The following is a 21,346-nucleotide window of genomic DNA, read 5'->3' on the forward strand; positions in this document are numbered from 1 at the left end:
AGAATTTTGTAGCCTGCAAGCATTTTGTAAAACCAAGCATATTTGTTGACATTAGTATAGAATGTTCTCCTTGCTTAGATGCAGTTTTTGCAAAACCAAAAAAAGTTCATAATCCTGGTAGTTCTAGTTTCTGGGCAAAGCACAAACTGGTAGCTATTATCTTTAAAACCCTACATTGTTTCGGTCCTAGTGCCCCTCAGGATCGCCTTCTCCTGTATAAACCATCCCATACATTTAGATCCTCTGGGAATTGTCTATTTTCGGCAAAACTAGGCTGATCGTTACCCAGTGGACATTTTCTTTGGCCACCCCCAAATTGTGGAATGACCTGTCAGAAGAGATTTGCCAACATGATATGCTCAGATTATTAGTAAAGATCAATCTCTTCTGGCAGGCCTATCCAGATTATTTTTAAATTAGATTTTAAAAAAAATATTTATTGACAGATTGTAATACTTATTGGTTTTATATGATAATTTAATCATTGTGTTGTGTTGAGAGGCAGCGTAGTGTAGTAGTTTGAACATTGGACTATGACTTCGGAGATAGTGGTTCGATTCCCTGCTTGACCACTGGGTGACCAGTGACCACTGGGGGCCCCCGAGATAGGTTTGCTTTAGGGTTGCCATAAGTTAGAAACAAGTTGAAAGCACACAACAACAATAACAACAACATGTTGTTTACTGCTTCAATCCACAGGGAGAGGTGGGTAAGAAATAAAGTAGTAGTAGTAGTAGTAGCATTTAAAAAGTTACTTCTCCAGTTGTTGGCTGGGAGCAAGTCCTGTACAACTCAGTCAAATTTTTGCATGAATGTGTATGTGCCTTCAAGTCACCTGTTGACTTATGACAACCCTATGAATTCCATAGGGCTTTCTTAGGCAAAGAATACACAGAGGTTGTTTTGTCAGTTCCTTCCTAAGAATTGCAGCCTACAACACCTGGTATTCATTGGCAGTCTCCCATCCAAGTACTAACATTGACATGCCTAACTGGAGATTTGGTCTAAATGCAATTGCTAGTCCCAACTAGACTAGACTGTTGAGTCAGTGGGATTTATACAAGTGTTGATTTAACGATTCAGCATTTGATTTAGTAGATCTTCTGTATTTGGGACTTGCAATCGGATTTAAGCCAGGAGTTTGACCTTCCAGATGTTCAGTTGCAACTCCCAGTGTTCCTCACCATTGGTTATGCTGGCTAGGGCTGATAGAAGTTGTAGTTCCTAATTCTCACCCTTGTTAGGGGCCAGTGATTTCAATCCTGCCACTTTTCAGAGCCTTGGGGAGCTTTCAGGGACTACCTGTATATGAAAACAAGATATTTTAAAATGTTTAAACAGCCCAACCCAGGGTGGGGAGTATTTATCTATTTAAATTATTCCTGCCATGTATGCTCTGGAAAAGAATGCAACATCTATGTTTTTTGGCCTGAAAGAAGAGGCAGCGGGGGACCTCAAAGAGCCAGAATGGTGTAGTGGTTTGAGTGTTGGACTAGGACACTGGCAGACCCGGGTTTGATTCCCCACTGGGCCATGGAAACCTAAGTCACACTCTCTCAGCCTCAGAGAAGGCAAGGACAAACCCACTCTGAACAAATTCTGTCAAGAAAACCATGTGGTCAAAAATGACATGAGGGCACACAACAACAACAGGGACCTCAAATCCACTTTGGGGGCTACAGGTGGTCTCAGGATCATGTTTTGTCCACCTCTGACTTAGTGGCTCAGTGGCCCATTGAGGTTCAATTCTTACTCATTTTAGGGTCTGAAGGCTGTTCCCCCCCCCTTGTAATCAACAACAACAAAAATTCTTGGTTAATAGTCAAGCCTGCTTGTTATAAAGTCAAAATGAAATTTTATTTTACTGTATTGTTTTGCATCAAAATGCATTTCTTAATCCCAAACAAGGTGCAGGAAAATGTTCAGGAACTGAGATGGAGCACACTAAGTCTAGCATGTTTCTAGGGGAAGAGTTGGCAGAATATAAAATAATTCAAGGTTTAAGATGGCCCCAATTAGACAAGGCTGATTTCCTCTCCCCCAATCAAAGAACAAAGTAAATTGCTCAAATTGCAACAAAGGCCATTCATTTGAAACAATCAGATTAAATGGGTTTCTTATGTGGCGTATAATTAAAGAGTTTGCTCACTTCTGAATAGTTCAGGTGTAATTTTGAGCATCCCAAAGGTGATCTTCTCATTATGGGGGAATTGCAATTAAGTTGTTAATTGCAATTAAGTTGTATATGTGTTCATGATAGTTATACATGGTTTGGCTTAAATAAGGTATCAGGGCTGGAAGATGAGGCCACCCTGGAAAATATCGTACTTGGGGAGAACAATTCGAAGGATGTAAAAATGATTGCTGTTGTTGTTGTGTGCCTTCAGGTTGTTTCCGACTTATGGCATAAGGTGAAACTATTATGGGCTTTTCTTGGCAAGATTTGTTCAGAGGAGGTTTGCCAATGCCTTTCCCTGAAGCTGAGAGTGTGTGACTTGCCCATGACTGCAAGAAAAGTTCTGGGAGAGGGGGGGCAAAAATTTCAATTGGGAAGCAATGCATTTATAGTTTTTGTGGGCTTTTCGGGCCATGTGGCCATGTTCTAGAAGAGTTTATTCCTGAAGTTTTACCAGGAATAAACTCTTCTAGAACATGGCCACATAGCCCAAAAAACCCACAAAAAACTATGGATGCCAGCCATGAAAGCCTTCAACTTCACAATGCCATTATGTTGCCTCACCATAACTGTCTCCCAGATGGTATCACTATCGTGGATTTTGGACGTTATTGTACCATGACATCATGGAAGTCTTGAGGGAGGTGGTTACTTTGATAAAGGGCAGCTACATATCCCCAAGTGTTTCAGTTTGGGTGTACCAATTCCTCCTCTGCCATCTCACCTTTTCAACTGTAATTAAAATATCCAAGTTCCTCTCTCTCTTCTTCCCATTTTTTCTGTGTTCTCAGCTTAAATTAGTTGCTGCCCATTGAGTTCAACATGCAAAAGTAGTTTGTATTCAATTAACCCCGCAGGAGGAGACAGGCAAGGAGGAGGTGGAATCCTTCCTTCCCATTAGGCTTAGGCAAAAGCAAACTGCTGCAGCCCTTCTTAGTTTATCTGTTCTTTTTCATTAGTAAGTATGGCCATCTTGACCATCTTCTTTGGCTGTGTGTGTCCCAGTTGTCATCTGTCAAATATTGGAGGGTATGCAGGAGAGCTAGCACGGTATACTTTGAGCACTGGACTGTGACAAGACCAGGATTCAAATCCCTGCTCAGTGACTTTGGGCAAGTCGCATTCTCTCAGCCTCAGTGGATGGCAAAAGCAAACAAACACCCTCCAAACGAATCTTGTCAAGAAAACCCCATGGCCTTAGGGTAGCCATAAGTCAGAAACTGTTGGAAAGCAGACAGCAGCAGCAACAACAAATGCAGCTCCCTGATGTATTTTTTCAGTCATAAGGTCTAGAAACTTGCCTTTTATAAAAATGAAGTCTGGCATTCCTAAGGACCTGATTTTCTCCCCCGTTGCCACACTGCTTCAGCCTTGTTTATGTCAAGGGTTCTTCTTCTTTCCAATATAGATGCGTGAACAGGATTGCAAAGGGCTTTGAAAAGCAGCAAACATCAACACCAGCGTGCACAAGAATCTTCTCATTTGTGCATCTTTTCCAATTCCCAGTTTCTGGAGATGTTCCAAGTATTCTGTAGGTTCCCTTCTTGTTGACACGGCTCCTTTAAAAAAAAAACGAGCAAAGGCCAAATGAGTTCTTGTTTTGAGTTCCTTGTCGTGGCTGTGTTTAAAGGGAGGGTGCATATCCTGGTCCTGCTTTCCTCTCCTGCAAATTGACCCAAGGCAGTGGGTGATGGGTTGGTGCGCTGTTTTGTGTTTTTGTTGCGGCAAAGGTGCGCAGCTCCTAAGCATGACATGGGCTGAGCTGGAACTTCCTGCTCTCGCAATGCAGATTTGCATTGACCACGCATGGGGAAGACATCAAAGCTTGGTTCAGGGCTTGAAATTCCTGACTCCTTATTCCCTTTTTGGAGACTTTTCTCTCTTCTCCCCCACACCCTGCGCAAGGGGAGCAAGAACATGAGTCTGACCAAGGTTTGTGGTTTTTGTTTTTGCAGGTCTCCTCCCATCCTGACTGCAACCTGAACTTTGCTTTCCTTCTAAAGAGAACATGCAAATGCAACCCAGGGTGTGGTGGTGCGACTGTAGCCTGGGACTCCTACTCTCATTTGGATTATGTGCTCTTCGTTTGCTCGGTCTTCTCGTAATGAGATGCCAAGTCAAATGCATCTGATGGAGCCACAGAGACAGGACTTTGGAGGCGTTGCCTGGGATGTCACACAGCATGAAGATCCTTTGGAGAACTGGCATGCTACGCCTGGAAGTAAGTGAAATGATAACACATTTCTAAAAGGTTTCAGGTGGGAAAGTGGGGTTAAGTAAGAAATGTCAAATGACCTAAAAACAATGCTGAATGTTTCTCATTGAAAGGGTGACCAGATGTCCTGATAACGTCCACGGAGGACAAGGCACTGCAAAATGTAGGGACGCACAAAAATAAAGCTAAATATCCTAACATAAAAGTAAATGCGTGCCTCATAGTCATGCTCAAAATGAAGGACATGGACGAAGAAGGTATGGCATTCCAAAATAAAAGCTATAAACACTAAAAGAAATGTAAATCCATGCTTCTTAGTCACGCTGAAAGTGGAGAATGTTGAAGAAGAAGGTAGAACATTCTGAAATAAAAGCTATAAACAGTAATATGAATGAAAATTTGTGCTTCATAATCATGCCCAAGATAGAGGACATTGAAGGAAAAAGTTGAGCATTCCAAAATGAAAAAGCTGTAAATGGTAACAGAATGTAAATCCATGCTTCTTAGTCCCAAACTACAAATCCCAGAGCTCCATAGCATTGAGCTGTGGCAGTTAAAACGGTGTCAAACTGCATAATTTCTGCAGTGCAGGTGGAGCTGTGGTTGCAGCCCATGGAATCCTGGGATTTGTAGTTTGATGAGGTATATGAGGTCTCTCTAGCAGAGAATTCTAAACAGCCCACCAAAGCTACCAATCCCAGGATTCTATTGCTGTGGCAGTTGAGGTGGCATAAATGGTTTAGTTGTATAATTGCATAGTTTAACAGAGAGTTTAAGAGTCCTGTTGTTGATCTTTATTTTCGTTTTAAAAATAAAAGGCACATGGCTCCATTATGCTTCAAGGATGATTTTTCAATATAGCCAATGCTTTCTTTTCCATGGCGACTTCTGCTTATTTTTTACTTCTCTGGTTCCGGGATTGTAATGCAGAGCCCTTAGCAGCGTTGTCCTGTCAAGGGCAGTCTGTCCAACAAGCAAGTGGAAAATTCCACTTCCGGGTCTTGAGAGCTGGATTTTCCTCCCCTTCTTTTCAGAATGCATTGCATATAATGTGTCAGTAACGCATGCCTTGCCACGTTGGACACTTTAGCACCTTTCGTAGTGAAAAAATGTTAATAGTTGTACATGTACATGCAGTTAAAATGGGATCACATATACGCCAACTGTCCCAATTTAGCAGGGACAGTTCTGATGACAGTAATTCTATTTTTTCGGCTTCTTTTAAAATGTTGCAGTTTCTCGCTTGTCTTCCCACTTTCCCCCATTGTCCTCAGCTTATTTCAGTTGCAAAACTACATAAGTAGTTTGCACTCCATTAATTTCATGGGTGTGAGAGGAGAAGAGGGTGAAGAATCTTGCTCTTCCCAGTAGGCTTAGGCAACAGCACACTGCAGCAGCTTTTCTTAACTTGTGTGTTCTTCCTCAGTGTACCTTTTAAAAAGCCATATAGGTCACCTGTAAGAGTAGAACTGTCTTAATGCAACTTCCAGTGAATTTGTGAAATACCAATAACAGGAAAGCTCAAAACACCAATAGTAAATGATAAAGATTGGCAAGTCAAAACTAACATTATAGATGTTAAAATCCAGAAACAATTACATTTAAAAAACAAACAAACCAAAAAACAGGTGCTGTCAGCAAAGGTATTGTATTGAGATAATGTTGTAAGATAAGTGCTTGGGTTGCCTGTTTTGTTTTTTTAAAGTGCTGTGTAATTGTTATAGATTATGATAGAGCTGAAGGTTGCCTAAAAGATTTTTATGTTTGGAAAATTGACCAAGTACAGTACTCACTTTCTTCTGATAAAATATAATAATAATAATAATAATAATAATAATAATAATAATAATATTTATTTATTTGTATACCGCCCTGTGGCGAACCAATCCGGGCGGTTGACAACAGTGATTATAACAGAGTAAAATATAAAATTAAAAACATTATAATCCCTCCCCTCCTTATAAAAGTATTAAAAAATATGACAGATTAAAAACACAATATCAAAACATAAAATATAGTTAAAACAAACTAAAAACCCTGGTGTCCCTCTGGAGATCCTCAACCATCACTGAAGATGGGGCCACGAGAGGAAAGAGGGGATCAGGGAGCCCAGGCTGGGATGGTTAATCTGGAAAGGCCTGCCGAAAATATGCATGCTTTCACATTAGAGATTGAAAAGCTGCTGTCTTAGGACTCCATCTCCCAGCCAACATGGCACATAGCCATGCTGGGTTGGGGGATCCTGAGTGTTGCAGTCCAAAAAAGCATAACTTTTTAAAACTCTGCATCCAGCCCATTACTTTTTTAGTATTTATTTGGTCTTGTAACTGGCTAGCCCATTACTTTCTTTGACTCTTCCTTTTGGGAGAAATGATGGGGTATGAATAAGATTAATAATAATATTATTAATAATAAGAATTGTACTACATCTCCCAGTGAGCATGACTACTGTATATACTCGTGTATAAGTAGAAATTTTAGTCAAAAAACTGACCCAAAAAACCTGGGTTGACTTATCCACGGGTCAGTGTAAGTACTGTACTTTAATTCTTATCAAAAAAGGAACCATGCCTTGGTTAATCTCTTTTCAGAGCACCTAAAAGAAGCATCAACCCCCTCTACCATCTCATCCATCCAGTCTTTAGGGTGAGCACAAATAGTTGTGTCTGTCAAAACTTTTAAAGATCTTGAGCATAATTTTCCTTTACTTCAGCCTTTACATCCTTTCTTACATGTTGCTAAGTTTTACCCTCAACTTATCCACGGGTCATATCAAAATCCATAATTTTGGCCCCAAAACTGCCCTCGACTTACACATGAGGTCAACTTAGAGTCGAGTACATATGGTACTTACCATGCTGCCTGAGGAATTCTAAAAATTATAAACCAAGAAGTAACTTTTCCAAGCTCTGTTCCAAATTAGACTCATTTCTAGACTGCAAAGGTTCACCTATATGGTTGGAAGGGCCTCTGAATTTCAACTTAAATTCCTGTTGAATATGGAAAATTATTATTTTTTTCTCATCAAAAGGAGAAAGAAGAGTACTGGAAATTCCAGGGGGGGGGACAGCCCATTCCTTCACTAAGTGGGACCCTGAAAAACATTAGCTTTGGTTAAGTTTGTAATTTATTGCGTGTCATCTGCCTTTTGCTGTCTTAAATGCCCTGCTAGGAATCTAGATTGCATGAAGAAATTTTCCACACGGTGGAAGTTGTGGATAAACACTAGGTACTAGTTACCACTGTATATCCTCCAACATTTCGCAAACAAAAACTGGGACGCATGCGGCCGAGCATCATCACAGTGTGGTCAAAAGGGTGTGGTGAGGCAACAAGTAAATATTGAGGAATAACAAAAGAGTTTAAGAAGGGCAAAACTTAGCTTCTCCTCTCCTTTCCCCCCTTCTGAGTTAATTGAATTCAAACTACTTCTGTACTGTGAACTTGATTTGCAGCAATTGAGCCAAGCAGAGGACAAAGGGGGAGAGTGGGAGGAGAGAGAGATACTGGGACATTTTGAAAGCAGCTGAGAAAGTGGTACAGCAAAGGATTAATGGACGCTGTCCATGCTAAATCAGGACATTTGGAGGGAATGCCACGAAACATCAATGTTGGGTTTGGAGGCCTGAGTTCTCAAATGTAAAACGGTAGGCTCTTTAGATCCTTAAAAGATGCAGGCTTCTGTTGTTTCTTTGATAACAACGACGATGGAGAAGAGGAAAGGTTTCCAAGATGCTTCTCTGCCTCCTTTGTGCAGACAAGGCAAATGGCTTGTACAGGCTCCTCAGTTGCATTTGTGAAGATGGGCAAGGAAAATGGCAAGTGAGGTTAAGAGCCTAAATCTGTGGGAGGTATTGATCAGACTGAAAGGGGGGGTCATAATATATTGTGGGATCTTTGTTGATGTTGGAGATGAAGAAAATATCAAGGACTATGTTATATACTTATGTACAAGTTTAGAAATTTTTGTCATAAAATTGGCACAAAACAATTGCGTCGACTTATCCATGGGTCAGCGTAAGTACTGTACTTTACTTTACTTCTCATCAAAAAAGGAAACATCCTTGGTGAAAGGTGAGAGCTTAATCCCTCCTCAGACACTTAAAAGGGCCACTGATCCACTTTACTCTCTCATCCACCCAGCCTTTAGGATGAACACAAAACAGTTATGCCTGCTGAAATTTTATAACTTTTTTGGCATCGTTTCTCTTTCCTTCATCCGTTAAATCATGTGCTACATGCCCCTAAGTTTTACTCTCAACTTATTCATGGGTGATATCAAAATCCATAATTTTGGCCCCAAAATGTCCCCATGACTTATACATGAAGTCGATTTATAGTTGAGTATATACAGTAAGACTGCAGTGACCTAAGGTGTATACCCATTGCACACTTACAATAGTTTGATACCTCCTCAACTGCCATGGCTCCATTCTGTGGGATACTAGGATGTGTAATATGGTGAGATAACTTGGAACTTGCTGTTTAAGGGTTCCTTTAGTGCGCTGTAGATCGGGTTGGGTGGGTACTAAAGCAGTCTACCTGGTCATCTAACCCACCGCTCTGCCAGTGTAGTGTTTCACTGCTAAAGCACCTTCAAGAGATGCCCACCCAATCTCTTTTAAAAAACCTCCTACCAAGCAGAAGCCACCACCTTCCAAGGTAGTCTGTTCCATCTTTGAGCAACTTGTACCATCAGATTCTTCCTAATGTTTAGCCAGAATCTCCTTTTTTGTACTGCAATCTGAATCCACTGATTCCACCCATCCCATCCTTGCAAGAGTAGAAATCAAGATTGCTCCATCTTCTAGATGACACCCCTACAGTTATTTGATTATGGTCACTGTATCTCCTCCTAGACTTCTTCTCTACCGGCTAAACATGCTCAAATCTCTCAACTCTTCTTCATAGCGCTTTGTTTCCAGACCCTTGGCCATCACCACATTTATTAAAATTTGGCACCCTTGATCAGTTCCCAGGGTTTGCTGGACTTCCAGCTGTGTTGGCATTTGCCCTGGGTTCCTTACACTTGATGTAGAATCAGGCTTGTCATTTCTCACACTGAACCTTCCCATGGCACATCACTCGGATGCCTTGTGGAACTTTTAAGTAATGGCGCAGACCCAGCTGTATATTCCTGATCATGGTGCTGCAGTGTGGTGCTCCTAACAGGGCCTGGGGACATAGAAAGAGGAGCCACTAGAAAGCATTCTTCTGAGATCCCTCTAACATTTGCATCTTTTTCAACTGTATTTAAAATGGAGCAATAATGATTATTATGCCAATCTAAAATTGTAGTGTTGATGACCCTAATAACAAAGCTTTGTTCATTTGTTCTTAAATGTGTATATTAAACATACAAGGAAGGGGAGCATATTGGCCCGTCCTCTCCTTTCCCATTTCTGTCACTCTCTTGTGTTTGGAAGATGACAATCTGAAGTGGTGAGCCTCCATTGTCAGGGAAGGCTTTCGACATGAGAAAAAGCTCTGATTTTCTTAGGCTTTGAAGCCATGGGTTGAGTCTTCCTTAAACTGATCCCTATGTCTTCCACATTGCTTATGTGATGATGCATAGGTGAGTACTAGAAGTGCAACCCCCATTTGTACATGTTTGTTGGCTGGTTCAATGTGTGTATTACATGCAGGTATTGTTCTGGCTGAGTGCTGATTGTCAGCCACTTGCAGAGTTTGCCTTGGTATTGAAGTACTATTTGTAGGGTTGCCATTTGTCCCAGAAAACCTGGAAAATACTGAATTAAAGGGACCAAAAAATGTCCTGGCGATCTGGGCCAGTTGAAGCAGTAAATATTAATATGCAAATTAGATGCCCGGATACGAGGAACTGGAATATGGCAACCCTATCAATGTCGGTGCTCTAAAGAGATGTTGTTTCAACACCTGAAAGTGTATCCTAGCCTTGCCGCCTCTGCCTGGTTCTGCTGACCTCCTTCATGTGCCAGCCTGGAGAGCCTGTGCTGGTTGGGGAGGTTCAAGTGCAGCTCCTGAATTCCCATAGTTCCATCTTATGTGGAGAAGTTCCACAGATAGCCAAGTGTTCACGCTTCAGACTTGTCCCCCCATGTATAGAGGGCAATGAAAATGATCATGGAGAGATAGAGTTGGCATCCTCCCCTTCATCATGCATTTTGTATCCACACTTAATGAATGACTTAAATGGCATAGGCTGCCTCGGAGGGGATGGAGTCTCCTTCTTTGGAGATCTTTCAGAAGAGCTTGGATAGTCATCTCTTGGAAGTTGTTTAATTATACATTACTGCATGGTAAGGGGTTGGATTGGTCCCTTTCAGCTCTATGATTTTATGACTGAATTAGGGGTTTTGAGTTTCTTGTAAAGGTGTGTGATGAATTTGAGTAAGTGCACCTCTTAGGGCTGACATATTTTAATACAGATTCCAAAGTTTTTCTGTCGACTGAATTTTAAAGAGACACCTCTGCACAAGGATGCCTGATTGGGTTGACAACTTGAAGAACCGTTTTAGCACCATTACGAAAGTATTTTGAAGTGTGTGTGTGAGAGAGAGTGTTTAAAAAAAATTATCCCTCCAATTCAATCTGTCACAGAATGTAAAGGTTATTAATTCACCATCTTGTTTCTAAGCAATAAGTATTTGAAGGAGCCAAAATACAAACACAACTGCCGCTTGTCTGCCCACACAGATTTGTGTTCTCTCTCTCTCGTGCAAGTGGTTGAGCATTGGCACTGGCGTACAACTCACCGCAGAGAAATTGGTGTTTGCAGTGGCTAACTACCTAGTAAGATTAAACAACTCAGATAAATATTCCAGTATTCCAGAAGTGGCCAAGGTATAGTGCTGAGGTTACATGTACCCTCCCCTGGACTCTTTCCTGATTTTAAATTTCCAAACTATCTACAGTGGAGAAAAGAAGCAGCAGACGGTGAATAAAATCATAGCATCTTAAAGGTGGAAAGGTCCACAAGGGCCTTCTAGTGCCACCATACACAGTTAAAGCACTTCTGAAAGATACCCATCCAACCTCTTTTTTGAAGAGCTTCAAAGAAGGAAAGTCCACCACCCTCTGAGGCAACCTACTCCACTCTCAAACACCTCTTGTAGTCAAAATGTTCTTCCTAATGTTTAGCTGGAATCTCTTTTCTTGCAATTTGAACCCATTGGTTCGTGTTCTGATCTCTGGAGCAGGAGAAAATAAGCTCAGTCCATCTTCTAAACAGTGGACTCTCGATTTACGTGGGAGATCTGTCCATCCCCCCCCCCTGCATAAAAGAAATATTGTGAGACATCAAGTCTTGTTGTTTTCAGTGGTGGTGTGCTGCTCATGCTGCATCATACGTGCACCACCTGCGCATGCACCATTCATTTATTGTGGCTTACCATCTGTGTCATGTCAAGCCTGCATATGGTGAGCTCGCGTTTGGCGTGGACACACTTTATTTCATCTTTTCAGATATTTAGAGATGGCTAGCATGTCTCCTGTCAGTCTTCTCTTCTCTGTGCTAAACATACGCAACATTTGCATCTTCATAAGGCTTGGTTTCCAGAGCTTTAGTCACCTTGGTCACCCATCTTCAAACATGTTCCAGCTTGCCACTGTTCTGGATGTTATTGAAGATATTACCCGTAAAGAAATACCCTTGTAGATTGGATGGCTGAAAATCCAAATTTAAAGAACAAAGCAATCGTTGAAATTTGAAATTTGTCCTAAAAGATGGCATGTTGTTATTTAAAACAATAAATTGAACCAAGATGGAAGTGCAATGTGAGAGATATGAGGCAATGATTCATATGTCTTATGAAATACCATGACAGAATCTGTTGCTCAGGAGTTTTGTTGATATTAGCTGATGTGCTCCAACCCGTTGAACTGAAAACATTCCTTGGCCAATGAAACTTGTCCTTCTTGGCCAAAGCTGACTGGTGAAGCACAGACTACAAGCCCACAAAAGTTATTTTGGAATGGAGGCTGGCTGCGGGATCCTGGCTAGAATGTTACTGGAATAATACCAAGTTCAGGATTTCAACTGACACAGCCTTGAATCCACCAGCAGAGAAGATAACAACTTGGTTAGAAACGCTACCCACTTTACTTGCCAATCCTAATTAGACTTCTGAAATGGGGCAAGTTTGGACTAGTCAGGAGAGAGGCAGCTTCTCAATATTTATGGGTTCTAGAAACCTATATAGCCATAGCCATGAGTGTGAAATCTGGAACTTTCATTAAATGCTGCTTGAGAAGGAGAGCAATGAAAACATGTTCTGTTAAAGCAGCAGCAATGAGTCCCTTGCCTCGACCACAACTCCAAAATTAATTTTCCAATCTCCCTTCACTTCTTGCTTGGGAATGGGCATAGTAACTGGTTGTTGTTGTTTTTATTGTTGTTACTGTGTGCTTTCAACTTGTTTCCGACTTAAAGGTTTTCTTGCCAAGTTTCTTCAGCATGGTTTTGCTATTGCCACCCTTTGACGCTGAAAGATTGTGATTTGCCCAAAGTCACTCAGTGGGTTTCCATGGCTGAGCCGGGATTCGAACCCTGGTCTCTAGAGTCCAACACTCAAGCCGCTACACCACACTGGCTTTTAGTAACTGCAGTAAACCAGAAATGCAAGATGCCCACCAGCCTGTACAGTTCAGCGTGTGGCATTGTCCCATGACATGTTTGGAGGCATTAATTTGTTGGATTATAACAGGCTGTGTTGATGGGGGGATTCTGGGAATTGTAGTAAAAAAAATCCTCATTTTACAAGCTCTAGTTTATTGCAGTAATTTATAGCATTCCACAAGGTGGGGAGGGTTTATACTCGAATGGGGATGTCCTTTTGTTGTGCAATTCTTTTTGTTGTACGGCAAAGGAGAGCCCTGCTTTGGTGTCTGGTGCCAAAAGTTGTAAAAGGGAGAAGAATGCAGATTTTACCACGCATGAAGGAATGAGGTGCTGGGAGAACAATGAGTGAGAACTCAGCAACCAAACAGGGTCATGTTGTTCCTACCTGCTTTGGGGTGGGAGTTTGAATGAGCAATGCACTGATTCTTAAGCCGGTGTTTATTTTTAAATTGGAGAGGGTGTAGTCTGTGTGAGAAATGAGAAGGATCCCTTATAGTAATTTATTTTTGTTAAGATTAATGTGTGACCCTTCAATTTAAGGATCGATGTGGCTTACAGGGAAATGTTTAAAAATGTAAGAACAAAACATAACAGGTACATAAGGGGAAATCTCAAAAGAATAAATGTAGAAAAGCAGCACCAATACAAAGCATGTTGCGGGACATGACAGGAGTACATGTGAAAAGGATCTGAGTTCTTAGTAGATCACAAGCTAAACATTAGTCAGTAGTGTAATGCAGAAGCCAGATAAGCCAGTGCAATTCAAGGCTGCATGAACAGGACCATTGTGTCCCGATCAAAGAAAGTAACAGTTCCCTTCTATTCTGCTTTGGTCAGACCTCACCTGGAATACCTGTTTTAGCTCTCGTTTGGCTAAATCTGTTTGCATACATTCATAGAGGTGGAGGGGACCACCTCTAAAAAACAAATAAATATAATAAATAAATAAACACTATGTCCCATTCTGGGCACCACATTTCAAGAAGGATATTGACAAGCTGGAATGTGTTCAGATGGTAGGAGCAGTTTAACAGAGGAATAGATTTCCTTGAGAGGTGTTGGGTTCTCTTTATTGGAGGTTTGTTTGTTCATTTATTATAGGTTAGATGCTCACTTTCTGTGGGTGCTTTAGTAGTAGATTCTTGCACTCGCATGAAGTTGGAGTAGGTGACCCTTTGATCTCCTTCCGACTCCATGATTATCACACAGGAGAAAAAGGGAATGCTCTTGTCATTATAGCACAATCATGCAAAGATTTTCACATGACATCGTACTTATCCCGTACTTCTCCCGTCAGTAACTTGGAATGCTCCCATAACTTCTTATTAATGGGCAAACCCATTAATGATTTGCCAGTAGTGTGAATGAAGCACTTTCATGAAGGCATGGAAGTCAATAATGTTTAATTCATGCTATCGCAGAGCAATCCGGCACATTTCACCAGACTGCATTTCACTACAGGCAGTTCGTTCTCATTGCTATGATTGTTGTTGGAGTGGATTTCTCTTATTGTGAGGTGTAGGGCACAATTTTGTTTGAACTGTATGGAAATAATGTTGTGAAATATATCAAGTTTATATTGTCTTGTTTGGCAGGGCAACCATGATTTTCAGATATGCACAGTAGTGCCGAAATGGTGCATATAAGTAACGTTCAATAACAATATATTATTAATACAAGAATGGATGAATGTGGAACACCATTGCATTTCTCTGCTGTTTTTGTATGACCGCATGATGGCGTGACTGCGAAATCATAGTCAGTCCAATTATTCATCGTGTTGGTGGGGCAAAAATAAGCAGGTTACCAAGGGGCTTATTACAAGCATAGTATCATCATGAGTATCTGGTCACATTGCTTAAATTATTTTAACTATTAAGTATGGAAACAATTTTACCTCTCGGATGGTATCGTGGAATAAGATGGGTGACGCTGAAGAAGAAAACAGAGACTTTCGGCAGCGTTTAAGCATTTAATTAAAGCAACAGTGATTTGGCATCAAAACAACGTGAGGATGGTGGTTGCATAGATTGTACCGTACTGAGCAAGGACATACCAATTAGCTCATTCTGTCAAAACTGTGGAGATATCAATGCTGTTTATTCTGTGTTTTGTAGCCTATCAGCTTGAGTGATTAACAAGCAGAACTTAATAAATGAATTCGCAAAATGGCTTTTGCCTTCTTCAGGTGAAGAAAGAAAGAAAGAAAGAAAGTTCAATTCTGGGCACCACAGTTCAAGAAGGATATTGACAAGCTGGAATGTCATCAGAGGAGGGCAAACAAGGCTGCAACCACATTGCAGAAATAATCCAGTTTGACACCAACTGCCATGGCCTTGATGCTACAGAATTTTGGGATCTGAAGTTTTGTTAGATATCTAACCTTCTCTGTTAGAGGGCTTTGGTGCCACAACAAACTACTATTCCCAGAATTGCATAGCATGGAGCCATGGCAGTTAAAGTGGTGTCAAATCCGATTATTTCTGCAGTGCAGATGTAGCCCAAGGTGGTTAAAGGTCAGGAAACAGAACCCTATAAGGATCATAGCCATGATAGTTAAATATAAATATAGTAAATAATCTTTGAAACTATTTGTCAAACTGCATTATTTCTGCAGTGCAGATTAGACCCTAGATGGATGTTTTGAATACTCTGTTGTCAACATTCTTAAGTGAATGATGGTGTCATGAATTTAACCTGTAGGTTGATACCATGTGATGTTAAGATCAGATAGATGGACAGACCAACAGATAGACAGATGTAATTCTTCACTAATTTGGTTTTAGAAGGAAGGAAGGAATGATTTTAGCAATTTTCTTCTCACTGCGAGAAAGTTTTCAAAAGCTGCAATTCTCAAAGTTCAGGACTCTTATCCAGTGCAAAATTCACATAGGGAGCCTTGGGTAGAAAACAGCAATTTGTCCACAGAAAAGACCATCTCTGTGCAGAAATACTATGATTGATGGGGTATTTTGTGCTGAATAAGTTTCGGACTGGCAAGATTCATTTACATCTAGTATTCTCCTAGCCAGGGTTTCCTGACACTTGAGAAACACGTTTCTGACTATTTTTCTAGTATTTTTGAATGTATTTTGTATATTTTCTAATATTTTCACATATTCTTTGCATCATAGATAGATAGATAGATAGATAGATAGATAGATAGATAGATGGTGATGACAAATTAGTATCACCCATCTCAGTATTATCTGTCCTGGTTTGGCTGCAACTCTCCAGAGTTTTGAAACTGTTTAAATATACAAGAAAATTGAACGTGGGACTCAAAGCATGTGCTCTTACCCTCATTTACTTACTTACTTACTTACATTTGGATTTATAGCCCACCTTTCCCCCAAGATGGGATCCAAGCCACTGTATATGCCCCCCTTTCTGAAATTAACGTACTGTGATTTTGTGTCATTTGAGAAATACAGTGAGTAAGCCCTTGTTATCTGCTGGGGTTTGGCTCTAAGACTCTTTGTGGACACCAAAATCCATGGATGCTCAAATCCTATTAAATACAGTGGTGTCGTGAAATGGTGTCCCTTATATAAAATGGCAAAATCAAGCTTTGCTTTTTGGAATTTGTATGTTTTAAGATATTTTCAAGCCGTGGATAGTTGGATCCGTGGATAGAGCACTGACTGTAATGTGCAGCAAAAAGATTTGATAATACTGCATTTATAGAAGCTTTCTGTTTTGTACAAGCAGAGCTCCTGAAGTAATGAAAAATCAACCAGGGCTGTGTTCCCACTATGATTTAAAGCAAATTGCTGATCAAGTTTAATGACTGTCATTTGCGTTTGAAACCGGTTCCAATCCCACTGTGATCAGTTTCAATCATGATGAAGCGAGGCAAACACAAAAAAAAAACCACTCTTTCCTGACACTGGTTCTTTGGCAGTTCTTTTGAAACAAATCGATTCCGAATCGTGTTCAACAAGTGGGAATGACGAATCTGAATCGCATCATTCTGGGGAGGAAAGACTAATGGCAGAGGGGTGATTACCATCGCTCCTCAGTTTTTGGTAGCTCCACCATTATCCCCTCCCAGCGCTGCATTTGTGTTTGAGTGTGACCCATAGGCGCATAATTTTTTTAAAAAATGATAGAAGATTCAATTTATTGATTTCGCAACTACTTGCAATTACTCGGGTGGCAAGCCAGGCAGTCGGGTCGACGGCAGCTCAGTGAGGCAAGTAGTTGCAAAACCAATTGATTGAATCTTTTACAGTATCAGTTTTTTTAAAAAAATATAGTTCCCAAGCATGGCTGCCACTTACATATTTCTGTACAGATTTTTCTTTCTTTTACCAGAACGTAACGTCTGCTGTAGTTTATATTGGGACCAAAGAGGGAGCAACTTAGTTTGGATCAAAATCAACAGTGGAAGTTGGTTACTGCCTTGTCAGTGGGGCAATAAATCTGCTCCATGTTTTAGCCTAGACTCAAAAGATGCTATCGAAATTGCTGAACTTGTTTCTGGTCTGATGAATCCATGTTATTGATGACCGGGGAGGGGGGGGAATCCTTTCTTTCCCCTCTGATCTCTTTATTTCACATCATACCTCTCTACCAGAAAGTCTGAAATATATTAATTTATGTTTGAATTCAATTTAGTGTCCTTGAATTCCTTTTAACTCTGGTGGAAGCACTAAGGTAATGCAGAGCTGTAGTGGCAATGAGTTTGTGTGCTGGTACATGTTGTAACAGCAACAGTGATGGGAAATTAAGAGGTCACATTGATCCATAGTATAATTCAGGTGCTGCAGCGATCATTGGTGAGGTCAATCGTGAACTCAAACTACCTCTCCAGCATTTGTTTTTCTGAGCACTCTGCCAGCTCAGAACAACCTTGAGGAGGTTTCAGAGAAACTCATTGTCAACTTAGATCTTTGAAGTTATTTTTTTCCCCTCTCTCTCTTGACGTGGAACTAGTAATCATTCCCTTGAAATTTGTCTGCTTTCCTTTAGCTGTGCTTGCAGGTCTCCCCATTCTATGTTCTGTTCTGTTCTGTTCTGTTTGTTTTCTATTGAACAGCGATTGTGCAACTATTAACACTGAGCTTTTCTGGTGGCGATTTGATTTATCCTCTTCCTTACAGTTTTTGGTTTCATAGCCTACCAGCTGCTACGAACTAGAGTTTTGGACCAATCTGGATCATCATGATTATTAGTAGTAGCCCCTTGGGTATCACTTAACCGGGGTTTGGGACCATTGATAATACAATTTGTATCCAAGAATTTCAGAATCAGTGATGTATTGTCAGATAATGTGGCACATTCCTGAGGAGGAGGAGGAGGAGGAGGAGGAGGAGGAGGAGGATATTTTATTTCTTACCCATCTCTCCCCAAGGCTCAAGGCGGGGTACATATATAACATACCACATCATATTTATTTGTATCCCGCTCTTTTCCCAGAAGTGGGACTCAGAGCGGCTTGCAACATTAAAAGAACAGTACAATTACAAACATAGAAACGTGGTACATTAAAATGGAATAAAATTATTACAGTATTAAAATAGATAGCTTATTAAAATAATAAAATACAGTTTAAAAAAAGATAAAACTGTTTAAAACACTTTAAAACGATACACTACCACAAGCCGGTCCTTTAAGAACACATAAAATCATTTAGGCACTGTAAAAACCCTATTAAAACACTGTTAAAACCCTATTGAAACACCTAAATATAGAACACATCAAAATCATCCAGCATACATTAATATTCTAATTTAAAATTCATAGTTTAAGATCGACTGAATAGGCTTGGCGGAAAGGATAAGTCTTGAATGTCCCTTTTTGTAGTTATAATAGCTTGATCCAATCTATTGCAATTTCGTTCACTTGTTTTGTTAGTCCATTTGGAATTTCTTCCAAGTGCCTATCGTCACTGGAATCAAAGTTGTTTGCTCACTGTTGTTTCTGAAATCTCCATTTGTAGGTCTCGATATCACACATTCCCCCCTCCTTTTATCTTAGATTCTGCTGTCCCCAGGGATTCACACATCTATAATCCTCCCTTTCTTTTTCTCAACCACAATAATGTCTACATATTATGTTCTAATTGTTTTTCAGGTTGTGGAAATTCCCTCCCATGGGAGGTTGGGTTGGGTCCCCTCTCTCTTCTCCTTCCAGAAAAACTGTTCTTATTCAGGCAGGTCTTCAGCTAATAATAATTTATACACCAGATAAGGCTTTTAATGGGGTTGTCCTTTTATCTTTTTTACTATCTGTTAAATGCGTTTTATATTGTTTTCACTTTCTTCTTAACAGAATTGTCATTGAATTGTCTTTTAACTTTTCTACTGATCTTTTTTATTATTTTGCAGGTCACCAGTTAAAACACTAGTACTTTATACCAAATTAAGAAAACGAATAGGGAAATACTTTGCATCATGTTCTATATTTATGGTTCAATTATTATTTTAGGCATGGACTGTACAATGCCTAAATGCCATAAAGTCACCAAAATCCCATTTGATCTTGGACACTAAGCAGGGTCAGCTCTAGTTAATACTTGGATGGGGAACCTCCAATGAATACTAGGTGCTGTAGGCTGTATTTCAGAATGAACTAGGAAAACCATCTCTGAGTATTTCTTGCCTAAGAAAACCCTATGAAATTCATGGGATTGCTACAAGTTGAGAGGCAACTTGAAGGCACATAACCTGTTGGTCGTACGAATGAAAGACTGTACCTTAACAGTTGTGCATGAATATATGTGGAGCTACGCAGGAGGGTTAAGACAGTGGGCAGGAAAAGAAATTTAGTGACACAGAGCAAAGACAGAGTAATGGAACAGCTACCAGGAGGTGACACCATGTGTTGATTTATGGCGACTCTATTAATTCCATGGTGTTTTCTTAGGCAAGGAATACTCAGAGGTGATTTGGCCAGTTCCTTCCTCTGAAACAGAGCCTACAGCACCTAGTATTTGTTGCCGGGGGGGTGTGTGTCTCCCATCCAAGTACTAACCAGCCTGCGTAGTTTCCAAGATCAGACAGTATCGGGTGCCTTTAGGGAATTTAGTCCCTAGTGACTCAGTTGTTGGGTTTTGTGTGGTTTTTTAAAAATATTTATTTTTAAAGTACACAATAAAAAAATTAATACAATTAATACAATCATCTACACATACAGAAAGAAAAACAAAACAAAAAAGACATCTTATGCCTATGCATTTGTTTTCTGTGATAATGCACAAATATAGGATGGGATATACTTGGCATAGCAGCCCATCATTCTTGACTGCTGCCCATGTTGCCTGGGGCTTATGAAAATTGTAGTCCAGTATTTTGGAAGGCCACAATTTTTCTATCCATTCAATTTAAGAAGATAGAAGTTTAAAAGGAAAGCTCAGGATTAGAAACCAGGGCATAGCTAGAACAGAAGACCTACAGATTGTGAAATAACCCAGCCCATTTGCTCAAGACAAGGAGATGTGGTACCGCGGGTGAAGAAACAAGACTGACCACAGCAAAACATGATAGAACCAGTGTGAAGAAAACAGGAAGGCAAGGAATGTAATTTGCCCAAAGGCAGCTGGAGTGTGTCAGGAATAGAATCCAGCTCCTTGTGATGCCTGGTCATATGTTCCAAAGGCCCCATCAGACGTATCTTTTCCAAAGGGAATCTCAAATGATTTGTCTTCTAAAAGCCTAGGGCTTCAGGGAAGAAAGCATGAGACATCAAGGCAAGAGTGGAAGCTTCAAAAATAAAGTTTATTTCATAAGGTCAGGTGGCCAGGGGAGGAAGAAGGAGGAAGATTCATGTCTCTCAAGCTATTACACTTTGACTGCCATAGTTGCATCTTACTGAACCCTAAGATTTGTAGTTCTGGGAGTTTTTTGAATGCTTTGCCAAGAATTCAGAATACTTCCCAGAACCACAAATCCCAGGATTCCATAGGTTGGAACTCCCATGGCACACCTTGTGGAATCTTTGTTGTTTGGCACATAGAGTGCTCTGCCAGAGAATTCTGCATGCCTCACAAGTACCGCACAAAATGACATATCCCGGGTTTTCGGTGTAGGCATTGTAGGGGGAAGAAATCGTCAGTAATTTTGAGTCTTGATCCAAGCCATTTGGTTTCCAGGACAGCTCAGTTGTGTGTCCAGCTGGCTTGGAGGCAAGGACATTGTCCAAAACTGCAGAGGCTGAGAAATCGGAGGCAGGAGTTTACTCTAGGCAGGCCCTCGTAGGAACAAAATGCTGGACTAGATTGACCTTTCATCAGGGAGGGATCTTTTTACTTCACAACACGGCAAAATTATATTTTCTAGGCCACTGCCAAGTTAGCATGTTGGCAAAACTGGTCAGATGCACCATTGGTACAACTTGATATAAGGCACCT

At 40.5% G+C, this 21,346-nt stretch overlaps 1 long non-coding RNA gene across 6 annotated transcripts in view; it reads left to right on the top strand.

The window, feature by feature from the left end:
• LOC121931472 overlaps window positions 1–21,346 on the top strand; it is a 155,936-nt gene that overhangs the window by 57,695 nt on the left and 76,895 nt on the right. For all 6 annotated transcript variants that reach the window (XR_006104142.1, XR_006104141.1, XR_006104143.1 and 3 more), the window contains exon 3: window positions 4,132–4,397. This is a non-coding gene — a long non-coding RNA (uncharacterized LOC121931472). The remainder of the gene's footprint in view (window positions 1–4,131; window positions 4,398–21,346) is intronic.

The sequence above is a fragment of the Sceloporus undulatus genome, chromosome 5 (genome assembly GCF_019175285.1).
Source record: "Sceloporus undulatus isolate JIND9_A2432 ecotype Alabama chromosome 5, SceUnd_v1.1, whole genome shotgun sequence".
Lineage (NCBI taxonomy): Eukaryota > Metazoa > Chordata > Lepidosauria > Squamata > Phrynosomatidae > Sceloporus > Sceloporus undulatus.